The sequence below is a fragment of the Phalaenopsis equestris genome, unplaced genomic scaffold (genome assembly GCF_001263595.1).
Source record: "Phalaenopsis equestris unplaced genomic scaffold, ASM126359v1 Scaffold209646, whole genome shotgun sequence".
NCBI classification, from domain to species: Eukaryota; Viridiplantae; Streptophyta; class Magnoliopsida; order Asparagales; family Orchidaceae; genus Phalaenopsis; species Phalaenopsis equestris.
In genome coordinates this window covers 154045-161687 of record NW_018228798.1, presented here as the reverse complement: position 1 = coordinate 161687, position 7643 = coordinate 154045, and positions in this window count along the sequence as shown.

The window sequence follows — 7643 nt, the reverse complement described above, 5'->3', positions numbered from 1 at the left end:
GTATTCTCCCTGTGGGTTCGATATTTAGGTCTTAATAAAAAAGTCCTATATTACTTGATAACGATACGTATACTTGCGTAGCATCCCAATATATATAAACTAAAAGTTAAAATTATTATTTTTTCTTAGGATCAAGTGTTTGGTTTTGTTGCAAAGTAAGGAAATATAAGTAAAATATAATCTGAATTATTATTGTACTATGCATCTTAGCAGTATCCAAGGATCAATCCCTCACTAAATAAGGTTTCAGTCTATGACCATTTACTTTAAACACTTTCTTAGTTTTAGGATATTTAATATCCACAACTCTGTAAGGATAAACTTTTATCATAACAAATGGGCCAATCCACCTAAACTTAATTTTTCCTAGAAATAATCTTAACCTTGCATTATATAGCAAAACTTGTTCCCCTGACTGAAAATTTTTAGTAAGAATCCTTTGATCATGCCACATCTCATCTTTTCGTTATAAATTTTGGCAGTTTCATAAGATTTGTTGATTATCTCTTCAAGCTCATTTATTTGTAACAATCTATTCTCACCAGCATCTTTCAAATTATAATTGAACTCTTTAATCACCCAATATGTCTTATGTTCATGTTCAACTAGTAAGTGACAAGCTTTTCCAAATATTAGCCTATATGGGGACATTCTTATAGGAGATTTGTATGCAGTCCTATAAGCCCACAAAGCATAGTCAAGTTTGACTGACCAATCCATTTTTGTTGAATTCACAGATTTTTCCATACATCTTTTAATTTCCCGATTGAATAATTCAGCCAAACCACCTTCATTTCTTTTATAAATATTTCCTACTCGTTGACATCTATCAGTAGTTTTAATATAAGTATTAACATCTTTAAAGATAGTAGGTTAATAGAATCTAGATTGTAAAATTTTGTATGTTGTTTTATCAACACCAAAATGTCCCCCAAAATCAGAATTGTGATATTTTTGGATAATTTCATAAATCTCTTATAAAGGTACACATCTTAGAATAATAAGATCCTTTCCTTATTTATATAAAAATGGGTCATCTCAAAAATAAGTCTTAGCTTCAGAAATAAATTTCCTCTTCTTTTGGTATGTCATTCCATAGAGTATAATATCACTAACAAAAAAGTTCACAATGTTGGCATACCACGGAACACACCACTCGTTAATTTTGAATAGTTTTTCATCTAGAAAATGTTCATTAATTTATTTTTCAAAATAGAGTGGTTTTTCTAACTCAACTCTGGACAAATGATCAGCAACTTGATTTTCAGTTCTCTTCTTATCTACTATTTCGAAGTCAAATTCTTACAGAAGAAGAATCCATCTTATATGTCTTAGTTTAACATCCTTATTTTTCATTACGTAATTAATAGCAGAATGATTTGTATGCACTACGTAATGAGTTTTAAATAAATATGATCTAAATTTATCAAAGGAAAATACTATTGCTAATAAACCTTTTTCAGTTGTTGTATAATTAATTTGAGTTTTATTAAGAGTTTTATTAGCATAAAAAATTACTTTGAAAATTTTATCATATCTTTGTCCTAAAATAGTTCCAATAACATAATCACTAGCATCAATAATTGGTGCAATGGCCAATTTTTCTTTTAATAACTCAAAAGCTTTTAAGCATTTTTCATCAAAATTAAAAATTACATCTTTCTCCAGTAAAAGGCATAAAGGCTTAGCAAATTTTGAAAAGTCTTTAATATATCGTTTGTAAAATCCAACATGTCCTAAAAAACTCCTAATTTCCCTTAGATTTGTTGGATAAGGTAAATTAGCGATCACTTGAATTTTAGTAGGATTTATTTCCATGCCATTTTATGATATTTTATGTCCTAATACAATTCCTCCTATTATCATAAATTAGCATTTTTTCCACTTAAAGACTAAATTTGTTTCTTCACAGCGCTTAAGAATTTTGATAAATGTTCTAAACATGAGTCAAATGAAGTTTCAAATACTAAAAAATCATCCATAAATACTTTAATCCATTTTTCAATTAAATCACAAAAAATTGCCATCATACATCTTTGAAATGTAGCAGGGGCATTACATCAAAGGTTCTAAAAGCAAATGTACCATAAGGACTGGTAAAAGTTATTTTCTCTTGATCCTCAGGAGTTATTTGTATTTGGTGATAACTAGTATATCCATCCAAAAAATAGAAGTATTTATGCCCAACTAGTATATCCAACATTTGATCTAGAAAGGGTAGTGGAAAATAATCTTTCCTAGTGGCAAGATTTAATTTTCTATAATCAATGCATATTCGCCACCCTGCGACTTATCTATTAGGTATTTGTTTTTGTTTATTTTTCTCTTTTATTTTAGAAGAAGTGGCCATCTTGTCAATTGTCATATACTTCCCCTATTCGAATAAATCTCCCTTCTGAATTAGATCAATGATTCGAAAAGGAAAGGATCCAAACAAAAAGGACATACGATAAAGCGACAAACAAGAGAAAACACTAAACATGGAGAGCTTACGTGCGGTAAACCTTGCAAGGATAGTTAAGAGTGCCCACTTAAACAAGATCGAGCAAAAGCACCTTAAACCAATATCTGCGAAAGAATACCTATGTAAACACCCAAAACCAGAGAGTCAGGTGTAGGTGCCTGTTATGGGGCCATGAGTACTCCTAAGGGGATGTATCCCACTTAGTTAATTAAATCTTGGAGGGTGTGGGGGGGAGGGGGGTTGCCCAAGAAAACTCTTGATCCAAAGGGGTTTTGCTTACTTAAAAAATAACAACTAGCACTGGGTCGTCAAGGGAGGTTATCTCGCAGTGGAAATGTCCCAATGCTTCAAAGCTCTCGCTAAACCACGGGGCAAGAAGTGAGTCTCTCTTGGTCCCCATATGGATAGCGTACTCATCGGCATACAAAACCTACGAAATAACAGTATCATCCCAACGGGAAGTCTCGACACATCAAAGCACATTCAAACCGTAAGGGCAAAGGAAAAATCATCGTATCCCAAATAGGCAGTAGCTCATTGGTCATCAGGCTGTCGACAAATGACATAGATAAAAATGTCAAAGGAGTGATATGGCTCAATGAGGGTAAGCAATGGAAAAGAGAGAGTGATCATAATAAGGTAGAGATAGTCGGGTCAAGACACCATGGATCATTCATACCAAGCTATTTGAACCCCAAGTCTATCTGGTCGAGAAGGTAGTCGACCAAACTCAACCGGATGCTTCTTTGACAGCAATCCATGAATTGCATCGTCCAAAGAAACCTCAGTAGTCTAAGGTCAATAGAAAGAGACTCTACTTGTGTATCGTAGGGGTTGGATTATGTAGATGTGTGACTTATGCTTGCCAAACATAAGTAACAAGCTGCCTCCATGAGAGAAAAGTGAGCCCAACTTATCAAGAAACTAAAGCCAAATATTAGGATAGCTTGGGAAGTCACCGAGGTTCTCCTCTGGATTCATGACATCCTCTAGTTCTTCCTCCTTTGGATTCTATAATAAAATGTTCCAAGTTTGAACCAATCCCCTTTAACACCTCTACGTCCGATATCATTGAAAAGTCCTACCATTTGAAACTCCTTGAAGATAATATTTCCTGATTTTTATCAAGAGTCTTCATAGGTGACTTCGATCATTTAAGATGTAACTAAATATAGGGGCTTGCCCTTATAGGAAGCTTGTCCGAACCCATCTTATTATAAAACCTATTTAATCCTTTATATTAGATAGGAGAAATTGTCGGCAAATAAAACGGTTTCACAGACCAAACAGATGTTATATATTCCATATTTTATTTGATCAAGCCTCATCCTCAAGTCTTGTGTTTATCCTTCGGGATAGATACAGGAGTTGAGGTACAACGCTCTTTCATTTAAGTTATGAAAAATGTGGGGTCAGTTTGATTTCATATTTTTTTTCTAAAATTAAATGTATATGTAAATTAAAATGTCATTCCAAAGCGGGTGATGTGATTTCAATTTCGGCGACCGACAGCTTCTAACGGGCAACCCTCCAACCAAAAATAGCACCGACAGGGATGTTCAGGTAATTTGGGTAGGTTTGGGGGTAAAAGGTCAAGTTGGGTATTTTTGGTAGGATTGAGAAGTAAACCACCACATGTGAATTATGAAACAATAGAATCCCCATTTGGGTCCTCTATGTACTGGTCTTAGCTAAACCCTAACCTAAGGCTATTGGGTTTAGGGGACCATCTACATGAGTCTCCCAAAAGATCAAGGGATTAAAGTTAATAATTTGGGCTTTAAGATTGTGAGTGATTGCTGGTGAAAGTGAGTGCAAGTGAGTGAACTAACTCCAGACCAACACCTAGGGATAAACCTAAGGCTAGACAGTCCTATGGAGACTCAGCTTGAGCCCCCTCATACTGACCCAACCTACTGAGTGCTAGAGATTAGGACCAATATGTGGAACTTCAAGTTGAGCAAGGAGGAGTGTAGAATTTCTGATGGTGTGGGTTCCTTTCTAGTTTTCTAAGCATAGTCAGCAAGAAAGTCCTATGGTTAGACCTTAGGCAACTAAAGAGGGAAAACTAAACCTCAACAAAAAATGAGGTCAACAAACGGACCAATAAGTGTGGTGTGCTGAGCAAAGCACACCACATGTAATGGCGTTGACCGATGAGATCAATAAAACCAATAAAGAATCTTAAGTCACAGACATAGAAGGAGTTTAGAATTTGAGTGCTAGTTGTTTCCACTGGGGAATATGGAAACTGAGCATTTGATAGAAATTAAAGAGTTAAAACTCTTGCTGGGGATTGGAGAGTGACTTTCAAATTATCAAGTTTCAGGTGTTTATAGAGGATGGGAATCAATATGTAGGTGTTGACCCCAGGATGTGAATTGAAATTTGGGTATCAATCCCAAAAAGAGGAGTCAGAATTTAGGTATTGACCTCAAAAGGAGGGAATTAGAATATAGGTACTGACTTGAGGTGAGAGTCAAAATTTAAGTATCAATCTCAGAAAGAGAGTTGGAATTTAGATACCTACCTCAAAAAGAGGGAATCAGAATTTAGGTACTCATTTCATAATGAGAATTGAAATTTAGGTATCAATTCCAACAAGGGAGAGTCAGAATTTTGGTACCGACCTCAAATGCTAGGAATCAGAATTTAGGTATTGGTTTTGAAATAAGAATTGAAGCATAGGTATCAATTCCAAAAGAGAATCAATAGTTAGGGACCGCCCTCGAAAGAAGGGAATCAGAAGTTAGGGACTGAATCTAAAATGAGATTTGAATTTAAGGATCAATCTCAAAAAGAGGATCGGAAGTTAGGGACCGACCTCAGAAGGAGGGAATTAGAAGTTAGGGACTGATTACGAAATGAGAATTAAAATTTAAGGATAAATCGCGAAATTTACGGATCAATCTCAAAAAGAGGATCGAAAGTTAGGGACCGACCTCAAAATGAGGGAATCAGAAGTTAGGAACTGATTTCAAAATGAGAATTGAATTGAGAGGATCAATCTCAAAAAGAGGATCAAAAGTTAGGGACTGACCTCAAAGCAAGGGAATCAGAGAAGTTAGGGACAGTTAGGGACTGATTTCAAAATGAGAATTGATATTTAAGGATCAATCTCAAAAAGAGGATCGAAAGTTAAGGACAGACCTTAAAAGGAGGGAATCAAAAGTTGGGACTGATTCCAAAATGGGAATTAAATTTTAAGGATAAATCTCAAAAAGAGAATCAGAAGTTAGGGACCAGAAGCAGAAGTTAGGGACCGACCTCAAAAAGAGGGAATTAGAAGTTAGGGAATAATTCCGAAACGAGAATTGAAATTTAAGGATCAATCTCAAAAAGAGAGTCAGAAGTTGGGGACCGACCTCAAATGGAGGGAATCAGAAGTTAGAGACTGATTCCAAAATGAGAATTTAAATTTAAGGATCAATCTCAAAAAGAGGATTGAAAGTTAGGGACTGACCTTGAAGAGAGGGAATCAGAAGTTAGGTACTGATTCAAAAATGAGAATTGAAATTTAGGTATCAATCTTAAAAAGAGAATCAGAAGTTAGGGACCGACCTCAAAAAGAGAGAATGAGAAGTTAGAGACTGATTCTGAAATAAGAATTGAAGTTCACAAAGATTTTGTGGTGTTGAACCCATAGAGATGTGTCATGTTAAAAGGTAAACATTTGTGAGGAAGATATGTGAAATTTTGTGAGATTTAGTGCAGACAAGGATGATCGTGCTACGCGAGCAAAGAGTAAGAGACCCCAAAATTGACAGAATCAACTCAGCTTTTTTATTTTTCTTATTTTTCTTGTTATTTTTATCATGTTTAATTTTTAAAATGTGTTTTCCAAAATTTAATTTTTGTTGATTGATTGATTTTCAAAAGAGTGTTTTATTTGAATTTAATTATTAATTTTTTATTATTTTGTTCTTTGTTCATTATAGTTCGTAACCAACATATGATTTTGTGGCTTTTATCCATCGCACAAAAGGGAAATTGAGAAAATAGACAAAATTTCTGGAAAAGATTTTATTAATCTGCTCCAATAGATGTTACAAATTGAGTGTAAACTAGAGCCTCAAAAGGTGCAATATGTTGAATGCATCAAAGTACATCTGGAAAACAAATCATGCTAGGTACATATCACAAGCTGAGCATATCTGGTACACATATCATTATATATGTTGTATCAAATTGCAGTACAAAAAGGTGTCTCCTGAGTCCATCTCTGGTGTGGTGAGCTCCTGATCGAGCTGGCCTATGATCCCGAAACTGCTTATATGCAACAATATAACAATAATTCTGATTATATTTTTCACTTATATTTCCTTATTTCACAACAAAATCAAAAACTTGATCTTGAAGAAAAATAAGAATTTAACTTTTAATTTATATTGGGATACTGCATAAGTATACGTATCATTTTTAAGTAATATAGGACTTTTTGATTAAGACCTGACTATCAAACCCACAGGGAAGATATACAATACGCACTTTTTGGAAAACTTTCTATTTTAAAAAAGATAATTATTTAAACTAAAGACGTTTTTGCAGTAAGGAAAGTTTAACTATTTTTTATAATTTTAATATTTTGACAAAAATAGTACAAACTTAAAAAGACAACTTGAGTTTTTGTAGAAGAAAAAAACTAAATATGAAAATATCTTTCTCCTTATCATGAATCAGTAATAAGTATAGAAATTTTATTGTGGATGTATGCATATTGTTCTATGCCAAATAGGAGCAATAATATTCTTGACTCTTACTAGAGATGCTATAAAGAACATTAGCTAATTTAAAGTTTGAATAGTTCTGCTATGCAGGGAAGATACTAGCTCTCACTCTATAGTTCCCTCGATTCCCTCCACATGGGGACTAACAACTCGTATCAGAACCTAAAATAATAAACCAAGTTGGGGGCTTTAACCTGTCACTTTAAAGTCCTCTAACACTACACCTTTCAATGAATATTTTCCTATTTATTTTCTCTCAATCATATGAACTACATTCTCATTAATACAACCTCATATGATTCTTTCCAATTGTTGACTGAGACAATACCATCTCAGTTCTTACATGTTCTCACAACAAATTTTAACATATGGATTGGCCAAATCAAGAAGTAAATAAAGTACATGGATTTAAATCATCACAACTTCTTCCAACATTAAAGATCAATACTCTC